The sequence below is a fragment of the Microtus oregoni genome, unplaced genomic scaffold, assembly GCF_018167655.1.
Source record: "Microtus oregoni isolate MIOR12 unplaced genomic scaffold, Mior012 000042F_ref0000377, whole genome shotgun sequence".
Classification (NCBI taxonomy): domain Eukaryota; kingdom Metazoa; phylum Chordata; class Mammalia; order Rodentia; family Cricetidae; genus Microtus; species Microtus oregoni.
In genome coordinates this window covers 9,955,280-9,975,042 of record NW_024543209.1, presented here as the reverse complement: position 1 = coordinate 9,975,042, position 19,763 = coordinate 9,955,280, and the positions used below count along the sequence as shown (strand labels likewise).

Below are 19,763 nucleotides of genomic sequence, written 5' to 3'. Positions count from 1 at the left end.
TAGGGATGGGGAGAAGAGGCTCTTGCTTTCCATATTTACACGGTTTCTAATGTTTCTGATTCTTGTTTGCCTGGCGCTCTGAGAGCTAAACGAGTCTCACTGCTATGGGAAGAAAGACGGAATCCTCTGAGTGCATCTGTTTTAGAATCAAAGTCTGTTATTCTTACTGTCTTTAGCATCACATACGTTTTGTTTCATGGTCTCTGGTCTCCCACTGTTCTGAGAGCATCTTTTGATGGTGTTAGGGTGAGCCATACCCTGTAACTTGTATTTATTGGTGGCCACGGAGAAGTTTTCCTCCTGTTTCTTTTTCAGCCTTCCCTGAACTGACCAGATTATTTCCCACGTGTCACCTTAAGATGTTCAGGTCAGGTCATGTAGCTTCTGTGGAACTGGTGGGAGCATTCAAACTGGGTCAGCTGAGTTGAGGAGGTGGCAATGAGAAAGGAAGAAGAGCAGTCGCTTTGCCCCGTACCTTAAATGCTGTATTTTAGCTTGGAGTGAGCGTCAGGGCATTTCTGGTTCAGATAAGAGGTCTGTGTGCACACCATCCATCCTCCAGCCCTCGTACACCTTATCCCTCCGTGCCTTGAAGTGTGTTCTTTTCAGGATATGTGAACTCGAGGGAAAAGACAGTTTGCCAAGCTGGGACATGGAATATCATTAAAGTAACAAGATGGGCACTTTCTGTTTTGTTTTCTTTAGTTAGCCTCATCAGAGTGAATTTATATCTGACTGTGTGGCAAGTTAATCGTTCCATTCTTCCCCTCTGTGTCCATCAAGCTTCACCGGGAAGTTCTAAATGCAGTAGAACAAAGTTATCATTTTTATAACTTCAGTTCCTTAATTTACCTAATTGTGTTTTTTCCAAGTAGTGCAGGTTGGCTAATAAGTTTAAGTTTCTTCAAAAGCATCAATAAGTTCAAATTGAAAAACAAAAAAAGCGCTGGGCACTCCAGAGGCAGATAGAGCTCTGTGAGTTTAAAGCCAGAATGATGTACGCAGAGAGACCTTGTTTCAAAAATAAACAAAAAATCAAACGTGTCTAAAGAGGTGGCTCAGTAGTCAAGAGCACTGGCCACTCTGCAAAGGACCCAGATTTGATTCATGGCACCAGTGTGGCAGCTCAGAACGGTCTGTAACACCAGGAGGTCTGGCCCCCTCTTCTGTCTTCTTTGTATTCTGCATGTATGTGGTACAAAGAGATACACCAAGAGAAAACAAAACGGACAAAAAAAAAATCAAAGCATTTTCAAGTGTTCTACATTTGTTTCTAGATTATTATGAGCATAATTGCTAATTATTACTAGTAGTTTCTAAATATTACATAATGTTTAGAAAAATGACACCTGAGTACTTCCAGATGGCCTGCTATCACCATGGAGACAGTAGTCAATCGGTTAGTATGTAGTTGTCTCCTGTGTACGGCATCACTTATGTGGAGATCACTTATTTGGCACTTCAGGTCCAGAATGAGTGAGAGCTAGTGGGGTGAATAGCATATAAGGGAGATTTATATAAAATAAGGTTTTAAAAGACACACAAGTTAAATCCTGGCAATAACCTGATTTGTGTGGTGCACTAGCATTATTTTGTTGTTTTTTTGAGACAGGATTTCGCTGTATATAACCCTGGCTATTCTGGAACTCACTCTTTAGGCTATTCTCAAACTCTGCATCCTGAGTGCTGGGCTTAAAGGTGTGCACCACCACTGCCCAGCTTTGTTTATATTCTTAATGTGAATTGTCTTTTGTATTTATAACTAAAGTAATATACCACTGTTTTTTTTAAAGATTTATTTATTTATTATGCATACAACATTCTGCTCACACGCCAGAGGAGGGCGGCACCAGATCTCAGGACAGATGGTTGTGAGCCACCATGTGGTTGCTGGGAATTGAACTCAGTACCTCTGGAAGAGCAGCCAGTGCTCTTAACCTCTGAGCCATCTCTCCAGCCCCCACTGTGTTTTTTTTAAAGAAAAAAAATTAGAATTTTACTTTACATGTCTGATTGTTTTGCTTGAAAGTATGTCTGTGCTCCATATGCCTGTCTGGTGCCCATGGAGGTCAGAAAAGGGCATCAGATCTTCTGTAACTGAGTTACAGACAGTTGTGAGACACTGTATAGGTGATGGGAATAGAACCCTGTACTTCTGTGAGAACAACTGCTCTTAACTGTTGAGACATCTGTCCAGTCCAAAGATGCCATTGTTTTTGTTTTTAAAACTTTTCTGTTTTAAAGAAAGTAGATGCCTCCACACCAGAAAAGTCCTAGGTACCCTGAAAGACACTAGAAAAAGGGATCTTGGAATTAGACTGTACTATAAGATTTATTTTATTATTGCATTATTATTTCATAGATATGTGTGGTTATTTGCATGTAAGTGTGGGTGCCTGAAGAGGACATCAGATACCCAATGTGGATGCTGGGAACCAAACTCAAGTCCTTTGCAAGAGCAGCGAACCTTCTTAAATGAGTCATCTCTAGTCTGATTGTGTGTATGTGTTGTGTTGTGGTTTTGTTGTTGTTTGTTTGTTTGTTTTTTAAGAGTCAGGGCTCTTCTTTGTAGCCCAGGCTGGCTTTAAACTAACTACTGCTCTTTTGCTTCAGCCTTCTGTGTGCCGGGATAGTTTTGCAGACTTTTCATCATGCCCACAAGGACCAGATCTAATAGTCACTTGTGGATACATTAAGCTTTCAATATATTAACTTTAAGACTTATTCTGTACATTTAAATTTGCTGTAGTACATTACTTACATTGATGTAAGGATAATGTGAACTTCCTTTTCAGATAAGCCCTTGGTGTTTTTTTCTATGCAAAATTGTTTGTTTGAATTTTAGAGTTAAAATTGAGTCTAGCCATATTGCCACACTAAAGGTGGAAAGGATTCTCTTAGATTGTAGTCATTTTCTCAGAGTGTCAGGCAGTCTGAAAAGCACATTTGAATTATATATAAGAAATAGGAATTAATCGTTTATATGTTAGCTGCCCAGAGTAGCTAGAAAGGAAATTAAAAGCCAGGACTTCCCATGAAGCAAGTGCTAGGTTTGGGAGCTGTCCCTTTGAAGTGGGAATAGCACAGAGGATATGTACAGAAAGTGTTGCTGAGAGGTTGGAATAGTTTGTCTTTGAAATTTGTGGCAACTAGAAGAAGTGACCTGTGGCAGGTTGTGAAGGCTACTCCATTTGTCATCTCCGCTGGTAGGTGGAGCCTCAGGAACACTGTTAGCAGAGTGGTAGAACTGGAGGTGCGGGTAGGGAAGTGTCCAGGCTTGGAATGGAATAGCCTCTGGCTGCCTGGAGAGCGGCCCTGTGAATCACAGGCATAGAGAGCTTTGTTCCGTTGGAGCTGATGGGTAGAGAGCAGGAAAGTGCATGCTCCCAGTTTATCCTCTGATGTCCCTGCAGAATTCTGAAGCCATCACAGCTGTTGCTGGGCTGTTAGTTGCCCTTCAGCCTGTCATATCCACTATTTAAAAAGCTCTTTCCGCTTTATAACTACTATAAATATAAGTTTAAATAGATATACTACCAATGAGCTTTAAAGTTGGTTAAAATTGCTCTTATAGATATCAAGTTAGTTATCAAGAGGGTGAGGAAACCCAAGGAGAAAAACTTGATCAATTGATTTAAGGTTGTTGGAGGATTAAGATGTTACTTGATTGCTGGTCTTATCCTGGATTTGGAGATTTCAAGGAAAAGTGGACAATGCCAGCTTTTGTCCAGGGATTTCAGCAGTCACGTGATCTGTATAGCCAGTTCCAGGAGTAGAAAATGCTGGCACTCTCTGTGCCTCGGTCCACTCAGAGGAGGAACTGCAAAATAGAAAGGGTGTTCTGCCTTGGGAATCGTTGAGCTGAGAGCTGAGTTTGGTTCCTGGCCTTAATTTTATATGAATATTGACACATCCCAAGACCATGGCATGAACGGGCTACAATATTTGGGTGTAAGTTGGAGTTTAGGGAGAAGCAACAGCAGGGAGACCAGAAAAGGCAGTCACTTCCAGTCCCCTGTGGCAGCACCTCAGAGAAGCTGACTCAACCAGGTCTGGCCAGGGCAGAGGGGTCATCTTGATAAACTATCTCATAATTTATAGATATAGATATGACACTGCAAACCTGAGCATAAGTAAATGGGGGTTTGGGTTTATAAAATCCCAGGAATTTACTTACAGCCAGATTCTCCTCTGATGGACATGTATGTAGGAGAAATAAAGTGATCAAGTTAGACCACAAGAGCCATGTAGTACTGCTTTATATGGTTTTGTTTTCTCAACGTTGGATCCCCATATCTGTTTCACAGATGAACATTCAAGGACTCTGGTTGGATGAAACAGTATGAATATTGTAAAGTCACTTGGCTGAATAATAAAACATTTAGGAATTTTGTGGGAAAGTCACTCATAAGATATGATGCTGTTTCCTTTAGTTAATATTTTGTTCTAATGGCATACAATTCCTTATTTTTTTAAAAAAAAAAAAGGTCTAGGAGAATGTGCCATGTTATTTCCTTATGAAAAGTGAAGAAGTGATCCTGCTTTAGGACTCAGATGAAAATTTTGTTTTGTTTTTCGAGACAAGGTTTCTCAGGCTACGGAGCCTGTTCTGGAGCTCACTCCGTAGACCAGGCTGGCCTCGAACTCAGAGTTCGATCCACCTGCCTCTGCCTCCCGAGTGCTGGGATTAAAGGTGTGTGCCACCAGTGCTCGACTTGGTTGAAGATTTTTTTGGTTTTCTTAATACAAGTAGAACAACACTTTGCAGGGAGTGGTAGGTTAAGCTAGGTTTTCAGGGCTGGTAATGCAGTGTAGTGGCAGAGAGCTTGCCTGGCAAGTGATCCAGCGTGGATCGGGTACGTGGGATGGGCATTTGGAGAGGGCCTTTTGCTGTGTCACCCAGGCTAGCTCCAAACTCAGTGGCTCAAACAGTCTGCCTGCTTCAGTCTTCTCGGTAGCACCACTGCACCCTATCTGGGTTTTCTTCTTTTTTAAAAATTAATTAATTACTTTTATGTATGAGTACTCTGTTTTATGCCTGCATGCCCAGAGAATCAGATCCCATTGTAGCTGGTTGTGAGCCACTATGTGGATGCTGGAAATTGAACTCAGGACCTCTGGAAGAGCAGCCACTGCTCTTAACAGCTGAGCCTCTCTCTAACCCCTTTTATTTTTAATTCTGATTTTTTTTCAGCTGAGTTTAATGTAGGACTAAATGTATTGCATGAGTGTTGACCTTTTTTTAGAGGGAGCTACAGAAAAATACCTAAAAAGATGGAATGTGACACCCAAAGAATGTGTTCAAGGGAGCCCGGCACAACAAGCTTCCTTCATCTCAGATGCTGAACTTCAACAGTGCCAAGAGGGGAACAGGAAGCCCTCCTTAAGAAAAAAGTTTTGAAAGTGTGTGTGTGTCTGTCCCTGTCCTTTTGTTCTGTGTAGAATGATGGTATATTCTAGGAGGAATTCTTCCTCCTTTGAAATGAGTTGTAGACTAGGGTCCCCATGGATAGCCCTCCAGGGAATTGCTGTTCTGGCTCAATACACTGGAAGGCCATGCGTGATTCTGTTCTTGTTATTCCAATTGTGTGTATTTCATTGTCTAGTTTAAACCTGGCATTGCACATGCATGCGCCTAACCATAGCACTTAGGGAAACTGAGATTTTTGAGGCCATCCTGGACAACTTAGTGATATCCTGCCCTATCCCTTAGAAAAAAGGGATTTTCCTTTTCTTTTTGGGCAAAATAAGTTATCAGTCCACACACAAATAAAACGGAAGCTTTGTGTTCTTAGTCTGTCTCAGAGAAGCAGAGAGAGACAGAGACACACACACACACACACACACACACACACACAGAGAGAGAGAGAGAGAGAGAGAGAGAGAGAGAGAGAGAGTCAAAGGGTTTCAGTAAAGAGAGGGAAGTGCACAGTCACCCTTCTCTGCCTACAGGCAGTAACTTTCAAGATCCCTTACCAAGGATGCTAAGATTTAGTAATCTCTAGATTATTTATATCTAATACAGTTCGTACGTGACTTCACTCATGATTCAGTACAGCATAGCGGTCAGCACATAGCAGGTCCCAGTATTGCTTTAGAAACTTCGGAATTTGGGGATGCGGGAAGATAGCATTATAGGAGCTATAGGTAGAGAAGGCCTTCTGTAAGGCTTCATCTAACCGAACTCTTGTTCCAAGTCCTCCAGTGTTTACTTTTCACCTTGGAAATACTTGTTAGCATATTTAGCTTTCTCTTTGACAATTGTTTCATGAGCGTACTGCAGTGAGAAATTTTTATAATTGACTAGAAAAAGACTTCAAAAGGGAAAACATAAAAACATTGTTGCAGATAATTCATCCTCATGTACATGAGTGTTTAATAGATTGGATATGATGTGGGTATTTGTGTCATAGAGATGATAGGCATTGTTTGTTTGTCGATCGGTTTGTTAGTTAAGACAGGCAGGATTTCAGGTTGGAGCCCTGGCTGGCCTGGAACTCACTATGTAAACTAAAGCTGGCATGGAACTCTCTGAGATTCATGTGTCTCTGCATTCTGAGTGCCGGGATTAAAGGTGTGTGCAACCATGTCACTGAGAGACATTGGTTCATTTAAGCTATATTGAATGAGGTATCGAATAAGCCTTGAGCTCTAAAACATTTAACTCATGCCTTTACTTGTTGAAGAGTTACAACATTAGTCTAACTCTATCCCATGTTGGTGATTCGAGGATTCAGGCTGCAGTGGTAATGTGGCCATGTTGGCATTATGCATGCTTACAGGTGGCAGCAAGACATGCCAGCAGGTCTTATGGGCAGCTTTAAAAAGCCCTAGCCTGTAGTGATATGCATCCCTTGTGTTCACAGCTCGCTGGCCCTAACTATCAATGTGACTTGCCTGAACGCAAAGGTGAGTGAGTCACCTGCTTTGTCTGTTTATCTTTTCATCTCCTGACTCAGAACATAAATAAATGAAGGCAGGGCCTAGAGCCTAAACACGAGCTAACTGTTCACTTCACAGTGATTCTCAAAATGTGGTTCCCCAAATAAGCAGCAAAGAAAGTGTCATCTGGGAACCTGTTGGTACCAAAGATTAAGCTTCTCTTAATGTTTCAGCAGAAGCTGGAGAGCTGGCGTGTTCCATTGTAGAGTGTTTGCTTTTATGTGCCAGGCCCTCAGTTCTTTGATTGATAATTCACACCATAAGCAAAAGAAGAAACTGCAGTGGGGCCCTGCTAAGGCATTTTACTGAGTTCATGGTAAAGATTAAGAATGACTTACTTTAAGTTTTAGCACCAGTTGCATTTATGATTGAGGAATTGAGCCTAAAGTACTGATAAGTGCTTACTAGTGTGAATATCCCTGAAACATACAATCACAAATATGATAACAGCAAGTGTGTGTGTGTGTGTGTGGGGGGTTATACTGTGTGTCCCTGTCCCTTAGCACTTAACAAATGTACTCACTCCTCTTGCCCTCAGCAACCATATGGTGTAACTATTGTTACTTTCTTGGAAACTGAGGCACAGAGGGTAGCATCACAACGTCAGAATGCAAGTGTTAGATGTAGCAATTGAACCCAGGCTCAGAGAATGGCTCTTGAGTCTGCTCCATAACCACACTGTGTGCTCTTGCTGATTGATCTTTAGGATGACAGTTTGCCAGGCCCTATTGTAATCTTTTACTTTTTCTTGAATGGAGACAGGAAGTGTGGTGTGACAGTGACAGTTCACATTTTAAGTTAAGCCCCCATACCATGAGCTTCATTCGTTGGTGGTTTACGTGTGTGGTGGGCTACTGACAGTGTTGGCCAATCGTGGAGATGCATAGCTGGGCTACAGTTGCTCAGTCATTTAAAACTGAACAATAAACAGAATAAGGTTGTTAGGGTAGAGCCAAAGCATTAGTGGGAAGTGGTTTCTCAGAGTGAAGTAGTTCAGTCACATTACAAGAACATTTTCTTCAGTTAACTTATGTGCAATCTTCTGGCTTAGGAGGTGGGAGGCCCCGTTCTCATCGCCTTCCCCTTTGAGTCTTCTCTGGCCTTTCATCTCTCTGTCCTCTCTGAGATGCCTGTGTGAAACTGGATTCCATCAAGCAGTTTAAAGGTTTCTCTTGAGTCTGCTGCTGTGTTAATAGAGAAAATGTGGTTTTCCTTCCAAGAGATGGGGTAAAATAATTTTCAGCCTTCCTCTTGAAGGCTCGTGGAAGGGGTTACGTGGAGGGGATCTAATTATTAGCATTTTAGCCTATGTTTCCAAATGACATTAAGAACTGCTTATTTCCTTACATCCTTTAAATTTTGTGACAGGGGCTGGAGATTGTTGAGCATTTAAGAGCACTGGCTGCTTTTCCAGAGTACCTGGATTGGATTCCCAGAACCCACATGGTAGCTCATGACCTTCTGAAACTCCAATCATAGGAATTTCTTAGATCCAGTGCCTCTTCTGGTCTCCTCAGACACGTGCATCGTACGTAGACATGCAGACCCATGGTATATGTGTATAGATTTTATATTATAATATATGGTATACAATATGATATATGTATATTTTATACATGCATTATAATGTATATGCCAGATATTATAAAAATGAATACATCTTTAAATAATAAATAAAATTGGATGATGTTCGTTTTCTTCCAGGCAGGTTTGATATCTTGCTGTCATTGGTCCGTTGCTGGCCCATGCATTTTCTCACTTGCTTTGTCCCTTGTACTCATCAGGCTGCAGTTAAGATGGTTCCTTGGCAGCGCTACAGGGGACAGTGTCCTGGCTTTGACTCTCTCTAGGTGGAGGGTAAAGATAGCGTTGCCTCTTTCAGGTTTCATGTTATTTGGGAACAACTGCTATGCTCTGTATGGTCTGAACATAATATTTCATTCTCAAATTGTTGAAATTTTTAGTTTTCTTCAAACTATTGCTCAGCCGAGGTTTTAATATTCAGACTGAAGTCTAGGGTTTTCCTTTGAGAAACAGTTGCTCGTCTAGTAATTGAATAGAGATGAGAATAGCAGAGATACAGGGGAGGAGTGCCTACCATCTACTTCCTTCCCCTTCACCAGTTTAAATGGTTTGGTTTTAGTTAAGTACTCCAATGATGGTGTATATAATTGATGGAAATCTTGAGTCAAATCTAAACTACTCTAAAACTCAATGCACGCTGATTTGATTGACTCACAGATTGGTCCAGATGTAACTGAACCTGTGAGAACTGCCAGATCACAGTGCCCGTGGTGGCCCATGTCTTCAATTCTAGCACTTGACGAGGCCTAGGCAGGCGGATCTCTGAGTTTCAGGCCAGCCAGGACTACATAGTGGGACCCTGTCTTGTATGAGCTGTCAACCTGCGTTTACACTGAGCGGTATCTCTATTAGAGCGGCAAAGTTCAGCCCAGAAAGAAAATGTGAAAAGTATTTGGGTTGAGAATTTGCAAGGTGTTTTCTCTGGGAGATCTGGTGCCCTTGGTAATTTGTATGTGGAATCTACAAGTTTATATTTAGGAGAACAGGTTCACGACTGGATTGGGTGTCAGCTGGAAGAAAAGTAACAGGCTTACCTCTCTACTGGAATATAAGGTGCAGTGTTTAAAATAACACATAATTCTTTTTCCTCTGTCACCCTTCAGGAGTGGGAAGCAGGATGCCATAGACTCCCTGAGTAGGGGAAGGGCCTCCCAGAAGTACCATTTCACTGTCCTTGGGCCATTTGATGTGGGGGTCACGGATGAGGAGGTAGGGGTGCAGTGTTTTTTGAGACAGGGTTTTACTTTGTAGCTCTGTCTGAGCTGTAACTCACAAAGTAGCCCGAGTGCTTCTGGGATTATAGATTATAGACATGTCTGGGATGTGCATAAGTGAGGGTATGTATATAAGTAGATTTGTGTACCCTAGGCTGGACTCGTGTTCCTCGTATGACAGAGAATGACTTTGCACCTTCTCTATCTTGCTTCCACCTTGGAAGTATAAAATGTGAGCAATGCACCAGCTCAGGACCCTTGGAGAACACCTTGAGGTCATGTGCCTCTAAAGACTTAAGCTAAGAGCTCCCATCTGTTGAACTTCATCCTCCTTGGCTGTTGGGCTGGTGGTAGAGGGTGGGGGTAGAGGGAGTCTGTTTATCTCTGACAGCCACTGGCCTGTCTCCTGCCTGATCTCTGGGGTTTTTTGGTCATTAAACTATGGCTTGCCCCATTTTCTTCTTCTGACCCACAGATAGGACCAACTAACTACCTTTTTTCTGGAGATTACCAATCCAACCAAATCTTTGAATTCCTGTGTGCTAAAGATGAAGACCCCACCCCGCCCCAGGAAAGATTTCACTATGCCATATGCAGGTGAAAGGGCTCTGTCCACTGGTCTTTATGCTTTGGGTGGGGAGTGCTGGCGTCTCTTCAGTTCTATTTCACGCTCCCGCCCCTTACTATTTTACTTACTGCCCACCTTCTGGGCAGGCCTCTATGTATTGCATCACACCCAGGGTCTAACAGAATTTAGCCTAACTCTGTCAACCATCTTGGTCCATTCTGGTGCCTCAGGCCCCTCGCCTGTGGTTGTTCTCCTTCTCTTGCCTGCCTGCCTGCCTGCCTTTGAAAGTTGTTCTGGTTTATCTTCTCCATTCCCTTTGTTCCCCTTTCTAGTCAGTCACCCCTCCCCCAGTCTCCATGTTCAAACAAGTTTTCTGAACTCTTACATCATCTTCTCAGACTACTCTGAGCCTATACCCCTCACTACTCCAAACCCATCTTTCCCAGTTCCCCATAATTTGCCCCCCCCCCATCCTCTGTAATCATCCCTTGCCCTTCAGCAGCACCTGGTGCTTGAGTATCAGCTTCCCCATGAGGCTTTCCACTCCCATACCCTTCCCCGAGTACACACCTGTCTCCTTCTGGTAGACCTAATGCTCTGCCGCCTTCTGCCTATTTCTCATCTGGGTACTAAGTTTGTGAGTCGCCCCCTCTCTTGACCTAGCAGTGGATTTTGTCTGTGTAGTTGTGAGTGGGTAGAGGTGGCTTTTTATCATAAATTTTTATCAGTTATATTGGTACATTTCTTTAATTCCAGTACTAGAGGGGCAGAGGCAAGTGGATCGCTATGAGTTCAAGGCTAACCTGACCTAAGTAGTGAGTTCCAAGTTAGGACTCTACACTGGGACTCTATCTCAAAATACATATATACAAATACATAAATATAAATAATATTTGAGACCTTAGAAGTATTTTATTTCCACATCTTTGGAAGCGAGCATGCATGTCCTGTTTGTTGTTCTTAAGGTACCTTGGGAAGGGGTTGTGAAACGGGGACTCACTGTCTAGCCCTGCCTGGAACTTGTCTAGTCTGGCACTTGTAAACCAGGTTGGCCTTAATCGCACAGAGATCAGCCTGCCTCTGCCTCTAAGATTGTGTGGTATACTTGAATATATGTGCTTTATATTGTAATACATAAAAAAGTTTTCATTTTCTTAGGGACATATGCTAGATCATTGTCTTTATTTGTATACCCATGATGGCCATAACTTCTAGTAAATGTGTGATTACCAAATCAGCCTTTTCTGGACTCAAGGCAGTTGCCAATTGAAAACCTGAATATGTATCAATCGGTGTGGTGTACATATTTTAGTTTTATAAATTCTACAAAATGGAGTACATCCATTTGCCAGATTTAATTCCTTTGAGTACTCTTGGGGTTACTTCTGGCAGGTAGTGGTGTTTGGTTGTATAAAGAACAAGGAGGATATCTCCTTATAATTTCCTTGACTTCTTGCCATGTAATAGAAAAGTCATTTTTAAACCTTTGCAATTGACATGATTTTTGTGTGTATGTGAAAAATTCTGAGGCCTTCAGTACATTTCCAATCAATAATTGATCAATTTCTGCATTACTTTGTTCTAGATGACCTGGCAGACCCATATGGGATCAGATATGTGTTATGTATATGGAATACAGTCTATTCCTTATTATACTTGAACCTGAATGAATAAAGTCAATTCTGTATCATCTGGTATAAGTTCAGCAGTTTCAATATGCAAAACAACTCTTTCTGCATGTTGTAAATCAGTAACTATGTTGAGAGGTTTTTTTAAATCTCTTAGTACCATGAGACTAACATATAGTTCTGATTTTTGGACAGAATCATAAGGGCTTTGTTCCACTTTACTTAAATCTTCTGATTGTAACCTGCCCTTCCTGATTTATTTGCATCTATATTGAATGTAGGAGAGGACACACACAGCAAAACAAAGCAAAACAGTATTGCTATGTAACGTAGCCCAGGCTACAGGGAACTCACTATGTTTCTGCCCTAGGCTGGCCTTGAACTTGGGGTTCCTGCTGTCTCAGCATGTGCCCCTATGTGTCAATGTACATTTCAAATTCTCATTCTATTTATTTAACTTTTAACTTCTTTTTTTTTATCTTTTTAACTTTTAACTTCTATATTTGTGTATATATGTTGTTTTGAGACAGAGTCTTTTTGTGTATCCCTATTCTCCTTGATCTTGCTGGCCTTGAACACAGAGACCTACTTGCCTGTTTCCCTTGAGTGCTGGGATTAAAGATGAACACCACCGTGCCTGTTGTTTTTGTTCGTCTAAGAAATTTAGTTTTATGTGTCTGAGTGTTTTGCCTATATGTGCTCCTCATATGTGCTGTTGTCCTCAGAGGCCATAGAAGGATGTTGGATCCCCTAGAACTCAGTTATCAATGGTTGTGAGGCACCAAGTGGATTCTAGGAACCTGAATTCCCCTGCCAGAGCAGCAAGTGCTTCTAACAGCTGAACCATCTCTTTAGCCCCTAGATAGGACTACTTTTAGAAGTTGCTTCTCTCTACCATGTGGGTCCTGGGAATCAAACTCAGGTTTTCAGGCTTGGTGGCAAGTACCTTTACCCACTGAGCCCTGCTCACTAGCCTCTGCCATAATTTTAAATGCTACACATTTAGTATGCAAGGTATTATGTTTATTTTAGACTAGCTTCATCAATGCTTAAATGTACCAACTTGCTTTTTATGGTTTTTTTGTTGCAGACCTGAAGCTTAAGCCCAGGGCCTCAGGCATGCTTGGCCAGCACTCTTAGCAGTCTTAGCTCTCCCCTCTATTCCCAAACTGCATTTAAAAGAGACCCAAATTTATAAACATTTTTCCAGTGTTTTGACCACTTTTCTTTGTTTGAGGCAGGGCCCAGTTTGGCAGGATCTGTGTGTATGAGGAAGGTAGGGATGGCTCATTTGCCTGCTTAGGAGATGCCCCTGTCTTGCTGGTTTCGTGGGCTGTTTACCTTTATGTACTGAAGCTCATAACTAGTAAGCAAAGTAAGTTAAGTCTGCGGGCTACCTCCCCCTCCCATGCCTACAGGGAAGGCCATACTAGACTATTTTTATTCCTGCCTTGGGGCTTAAAAACAAAGGACTACAATGTGTAGTAACCCAAGAATACTAGAGAAAAGCATCACAGACCTGCCCTATCCAGTGCTGTAGCCTCTGGTCATGACTAGCCATTTAAAGCAGACTCACATAAAACTTTTAAAAGTTGGACAGCCAGCTTAGCAGACAAAGGAGCCTCTTGCCAAGCCCAAGGACCTGGGACTTTCTTAATTCTGCTCCCACAGTCACATTCCACGGTGTGGGCCACACTCCCTCCTGCAGGAGGAATTTCCCTCATCTGCTAACTGCTTTGTCACCCACTGTTACCTAAGGTGGGCAGCCCAGGGGCATTCTGAATATTGCCACAGGGCCTCTTCTCAGGTCTCCCTTTGTGATGCTCTGTGCCCCCTCCCCACCAGGACCTCTTCCTGTCTGTCCTTTAAACTGTCATAGTTCCCTCCTAACTGTGGTTTTGTGCCTCAAGTCAAAAGCTTTTTAAAGTATGGATATGATTAGGGGAAAAAAAAATCAGTGGGTTTCCACAGTGGCAGGCTAAAGTTCATCCCTTCCCAGATGGAACCTTGACCTCAGAGTCTTTCTGCCAGCCTCATCTTTGCCATTTCCCCTACTCCACTCTCCCTCCTTTCTCACAATGTGCTGTATGCTCTGAGGGCTCCCAGAGGAGTTTATTTTCATGGGTCAGAAACAAAGCAAAAGGTTTGTAGTTAGATGGGGGGCGGGGTGGTGGAATAGGGGTGGTTAATTTCTTTCGACAAGTAAGGGCCTTAGAGAACAATCTCAGTCACTTGATGTCCTTACCTTAAAAGCAAAGGTGATTAAATAAATAAATACAAACTAACCATGGGCTTCAGCATCTCACTAGAGGAGGGTGAAAATGGTCTACTTAGAAGCTATGCTTTCTCCACACTGTGTTCTCGATGCTAACATTTGCCCCAAAAGCTGGGTCCTTTCTTCAAGTTGAGGTTTGCCTTTGCCCTAGTGCCCTCATGTTCTGCACCTCCTGCCTCTGGTGAGCCCCACAGCTTTAAAGCAGTTGGCTCATGGTCTGCTTTCCCTTGGGTTGTAATTTCACTCTGTGTCTGCTCTGTCTTCCAGCCTGTTAGCCAGGCGCTTGTTCACTTCCTTGAGCTTTTGATACCCGGAGCCTTAGTGGCCTCCACTGCCTGCACATGGTGGGCTCAGGTTCTCTTCCCGCCTAGAGCATAGAGCATCTTCAGTAACTTTCATTGTCTCATGTGATTGCCACTCTAATTTGCTATAGATTTGGGTTAGAACTAGTAACACATTATTTCGACATAAGATAGAACTAGAATTGCCAGCATATCTATGTCCCAAACTCTCATTTCATTCAAAATAAGCCTTGGCCAGAGGCTCCAAAAATGTCATTACCACAATTAGTAGTCACCTATAGGAGAATCGTAAAAGGATTTTTTCTTATCTCAACCAGGTCAGAGAATTAGGGAACTATAGGGAATAAAGAGGTGGCACATTTAGGATTGTTTTAGTTTTTATTTTTACATGTCTGCGTTTACTGTAAATACATTTCTGTGAAAAGGCAGCCAGTTGTCAAACCTTTGGTTTGGTTTTCATTTAATTTTTTATTTAAAGAGAAAGTGGTGTGTGTGTGTGTGTGTGTGTGTGTGTGCGTGCGCGAGAGAGAGACATATATCATAGTGGTGTTTGGAGATCAGAGATCACCCTAAGGGATCCATTTTCTTCCTCTATGATTTAGGTGCCAGGGATGCAACTCAGGTCAGCAGGTTTGGTGGCCTTGAAGGCTGAGCCATCTTGCCTGCCCCTGATTTGGTTTTCTGAGAGTGCTAGAATTAATAGATATGTGTCACCATATCAACTATGGTTTTTGTTTTCTTTAAAAAATATTGTCTTCTCACTGGGATACTGCCAAGATATGACCAGCTTCTGACATCCCTGTAGAAGTGTGCTTACAGCTGTTTGTGTTTGTTTTTCTCTCCAGAATTGTAATGGAGCATCTTTAAGAGCTTTGAAGTTTATCTCAGGTGTATTCAATGAGTACTGTAGACACCATTGTTTGCAAGTTTTCTGGGGTTTTGTTTGTTTGTTTGTACAGGGTGTTGAAGCTGTTTGCTGGTGGGGTGAACCAGCTAGCTGACTCATGTTCTTTCATGGCCCCTGACTGGCTAGGTTCTTTGTCTGGGATGGAGGCCACATGGACGACAGTTCTAGGCTGTGAGTGGAATAGCTTAGCTCCTCTGTGCAGTCCCCTTTAAAGAAATGCTGTCTGTGTTCTGGAGTATAGGCATAGAAAGTGGTGCTGGGGACTCAGCTTGTATAGTCTAGTTTGTCACTGCCCCCCCCCCCCCCCACCCCATTCTCTTGTCCCTGGCCTGACTTGCCATCCTTACTGCCTGTTTCCTCTTGTCTGTGAAACTGTGAGAAACTAAAGGTGTTTAGACAAGAAAATGACCCTTATTCTTTGATTATAGAGAGACCCTTCATACCCCCAGAAAGGTGACGGTTAGCATCTTGATTTTTATCATTTTCTAAACCAGTTTTCTTAATGTTCACTGACTGAATGCTAAGAAAAATGGAACGCTTCCCTCATGGTGGGCAGTAGCCAATGTGCTCTGGGGAATCGGTGCATACACGAGTATGAAACACAGCTTTAACAGCCTCCTTGACTGATGCCCAGAGAAGTGATTTTTGCTGCTGTTATCTGAATGCTTTGGGGGACTGAACCATAGAACACCCAGGCACTCAGACGGTTGAGTGGGTAGGTCTGGGTGGGCTGATTGACAAGGGATCCAGAGCACTATTCATCATTGAGGGCACACACAAGCATGTGCTCTTGGTTCCACTGGTTAAAGAAGAGTAAAGTAGCACATACGGCTTACTGTAAGAATAGTAGTGTATGTGGATGGAAATAGTGACTTACATCTGTAATCTCAATACCGAAAGGCTGAGGCATGAGGCTCATGAATTTAGGGACAACTGGGTTAGATCCTTTTATTAAAAAAAAAAATAGATAATCTATGCTTTATTCTAGCTATTGTTGCAGTTTGTACATCTTGATGAAGATAGCTATTGTGTTTGTTGTGTAAGTGCCCACAGAAAGCATGTTCTCTTCTTGGCCATGGCAGGCCTCTCCCACATCAGGCAGGTGAGACAGCATAGTGGGTAAAGACATCTGCCACCAAGCCTAATGGTCTGCGTTTTATCCCTGGGACTCATATAGCGAAAGGAGAGAATGCAAGATGTCCTCTGACCTCCACACATGTGCCATGGGTATATCTGCAGCACATGCGCAAACAAGATAAGTCAGAACTGTGAAAACAATCTTAAGTGTGCTCCTCCGTTGCACTGCAAGTTGTTGCTGAAGTGGATGGTAGGCAGGTGTCGCTTAGGCATTGCAACAGGCAGGAGAGGCAAGTGTTTGGAACAAGTCAAACAGGCTAGCTGCAGGAAGTCCAGCCTTTGGCTTTGAGTGGTCAGTGGGAGATAAAGTTTGGACTGTTAGAGGTTTGGCCCCTCCTATCACTCGGAGGCAAACTGTGAAAGGAAGATAAAGAGTAGGGATGTTCTTTTTGAACATTCAGAGAGTGCCTTTATCACATGCTTGCTTTATGGTGATACTTCAAAGGATTCTGCTTGAGATGCAGTACTCTGTTCCATAGATGTGAAAGCAATTCCTTGTGTTTTGATTGAGAATGTGTAAATCACCTCCTACTTTGTAAATGGACGTTAGCTTGGTAATCCAAATCTGTTACTAGGAAGATTCCTTATGCTCAGGTAGCTGTCTCAGAATTGTCCAGCCATGTCCCAGATGTCTGGGACCGTGCTAAGTCTGGGGGCAGGGCATCCCTTTCCTTTAGCTGTGGGTTCAGTGTTGGCCTAGTGGTTACCTAGATATGAGAGGGAGTTCAAGAAAGGGACCTGTCTCTCTGGGATTATCTTCCCCTTTTGTTTCTTTGTGTAGTTTCTAACACTTGGTGAGAATTCAGTTCTTTGTAAAGGAGCTGTCTGTTTAGGGTGGGGCTTGGAAGATGTGAACCGACATTTTGTGCATGTTCAGGAAGCCTGTGCTTTCAGCACCTGGTAGGAGATCAACCTAAAGCAAATTAACCTACGTGCTTTTGTGACACTGGCTTCTTTCAGAGCCGGTCAGGAGTGGAGAACAGCCTTTCACAGCAGCAAGACCAAAGCCTAATCCCGTATGCCCCACCCCTGGCAGTACGGTTGTCATGACCTAATTACACTCCCAGTGGTCAAGGCCAGGGCAGTGAGGACCTCAGTGGTCAAGGCCAGGGCAGTGAGGACCAGAGCCTCAGACTTCCATCAATATACTGCATTAATCTCCCCAAGCCCGGACATATGCTGGACTGGACTAGTCTGCTGGTACTCAGATTATGCCACGATTTCCTGACACAGGGTCTCTTAGGAGGACCATATCTGGCACCGTAATAGTCGCATTTGACTAATTCAGCCAGTGTTTGGTTTTGTGTGTGTGTGTGTGTGTGTGTGTGTGTGGTTTTTTTTTTTTTTGGTTTGTACTGTGTATAAACACTTATCAACCACTTATATTTTAGAGTATGTTTGCTTTCACACATGCAGTATTGAATTCTTTTCTTAGAGGCAAAATTGGGAGATGGGGGAGGAAAGACCATCTGTTTATTCACAGAGGGCCACCTATCAGGTCCCTGGGAGCTAGGGCACATCACTTCCCCCGGACAGTCATTCTCAGCTGACAGTTGGTAATGTCTGATTACCCACTGTGAAATTTTGACCACAGCTGACCACTTTTCCAGTGGTCAAATAAAAGATGTGCATCTACCTTCCAGTGCCTTCTAGAAGCAGCCAGGGGAGGAGCAACTCACACAGTTTTATCTTCCACAAAATTAGTTTGATTTTCCTAGGAGAGTCTCTCTGCAACTGGAATGTGTAGCCCCTTCTGATCTGATGTTAGATACTTGCCCTGGGGTTCTTAGTCTGCACTGGGATCCTGCAAGGGAAGAGCCCAGACTCTTAATGCTGCTGTCTGTGCCCTTTCCCTAGCACATCAGAAAGGCCAGCCCGAGACCTCGGGACTCATGAAAGAGTTGCAGGATATTGCCAAAACTCTGCAAACTGCTACTGAACTTTACCCCAGCTTTCCCGCAAGCTGTAAGTGTAACAGGATATGTAGTTGTATCTCAGAGACATGCCCAGAACAGTCAGATCACTGCAGTCCAGTAGCCTGAGTGGACCGGACAAGTTGCTGGTTGGAAGAGAAGAGCTGTGTTAGGGCATACAAGGAGGAAGCTGCCGTGGCCCTGTCCTCACGGGTGCCAGGAGTGTGTTTAGCAAATGTGGAGCTGAGCAGGATTTGGTTCGGCAGCACACATAGCCGGATGGACTTTATTTCCTGCTTGTCGTGCAGCATGGCAAGAGTCAGCAGCTGTTCTGCCCTTTGCTGTCAATGGGACTGTATCTGTGATAAGCCAATTTGCTCATTTTTAATTGTCTCATTTGTGGGCAGAGATGGGATTTGTTGTTTGTTTGTTTTTAAAACAAAGATCATCAATTGGTCTGCTGTCAGAACTTTGCCAATCTAATAAGGGAAGCTGGAGGCAACTTGAGGTGGATTTATCACTGGGGCCAGGGGAGACTGGGAATGCCCAGTGAAGAAGCAAGAATATCAGTAGCTCAGACTGTGGGGTGCTATATTGTTCCCCATGTATTTTAATAAGTTTACTTCACTTTCAGATAGGAGAACTGAGGCCTCAGAAATATATAACCTGTCAGCGGGAAGAATCATATAGTCTGGTCAGACGATAACTTTTTAAAATTATTTTTATTAATATTGTTTTGTCTAGTTGGTTACCCATTCTATTGGATATCCCCAGAAGAAGCAAGCTCATGGCCTTACTGGGCCTCATTCTATCTTTCAAAGGCTGGTAAAAGGGCCTACCACCAAGCTTGTAAACCTAAGTTCAGTTCCAGGAACTCATGATGGAAGGAGAGCCAACTCATACATGTTGACCTCTGACCTCTACACACCAGTAATTGCATGATTTGTTTTGTTTTGTTTTTAAGCACAAACCAGAACAAGCCAGTAAGCAGCATTCCTCCATCTGTCTGCCTCAGTTCTTATTTTTAGTCTCCTGCCCTGATTTCTTTCAGTGATGAACTGTTACCCACAATCATAAGATGAAATAAATACTACCACCAACCAACAAACAAACAGTCTGGGTCCCAGCACTGTCTGCTGCCATTCCTTATTCTTATCCTGGTGGACCAATGGGATGCATGTATCCTTTCTAGCCCAGCAGCATTTGCAGCCAGCTCTGCAAATTCTCAGCCTCTCCAGCTCCATTATATCTTGTTTTTCTGCTGCCTTGGTTTCCCAGTCCTTTAAATTGATT

General features: G+C 43.0%; 1 protein-coding gene across 10 annotated transcripts in view; it reads left to right on the top strand.

Annotated features, from left to right (window-relative positions):
- The window catches only part of Rreb1 (ras responsive element binding protein 1), a 122,605-nt gene that overhangs the window by 36,211 nt on the left and 66,631 nt on the right, over positions 1-19,763 (top strand). Inside the window, exon 1 of one of the 10 annotated variants that reach the window (XM_041632665.1) lies at positions 8,452-8,470. The exons of the other annotated variants lie outside the window; for them this stretch is intronic. The gene's annotated coding sequence lies outside the window, so the exon portion shown is untranslated. Of the gene's footprint in view, positions 1-8,451; positions 8,471-19,763 lie in introns of those variants that run through there. 10 annotated transcript variants of the gene reach the window in all.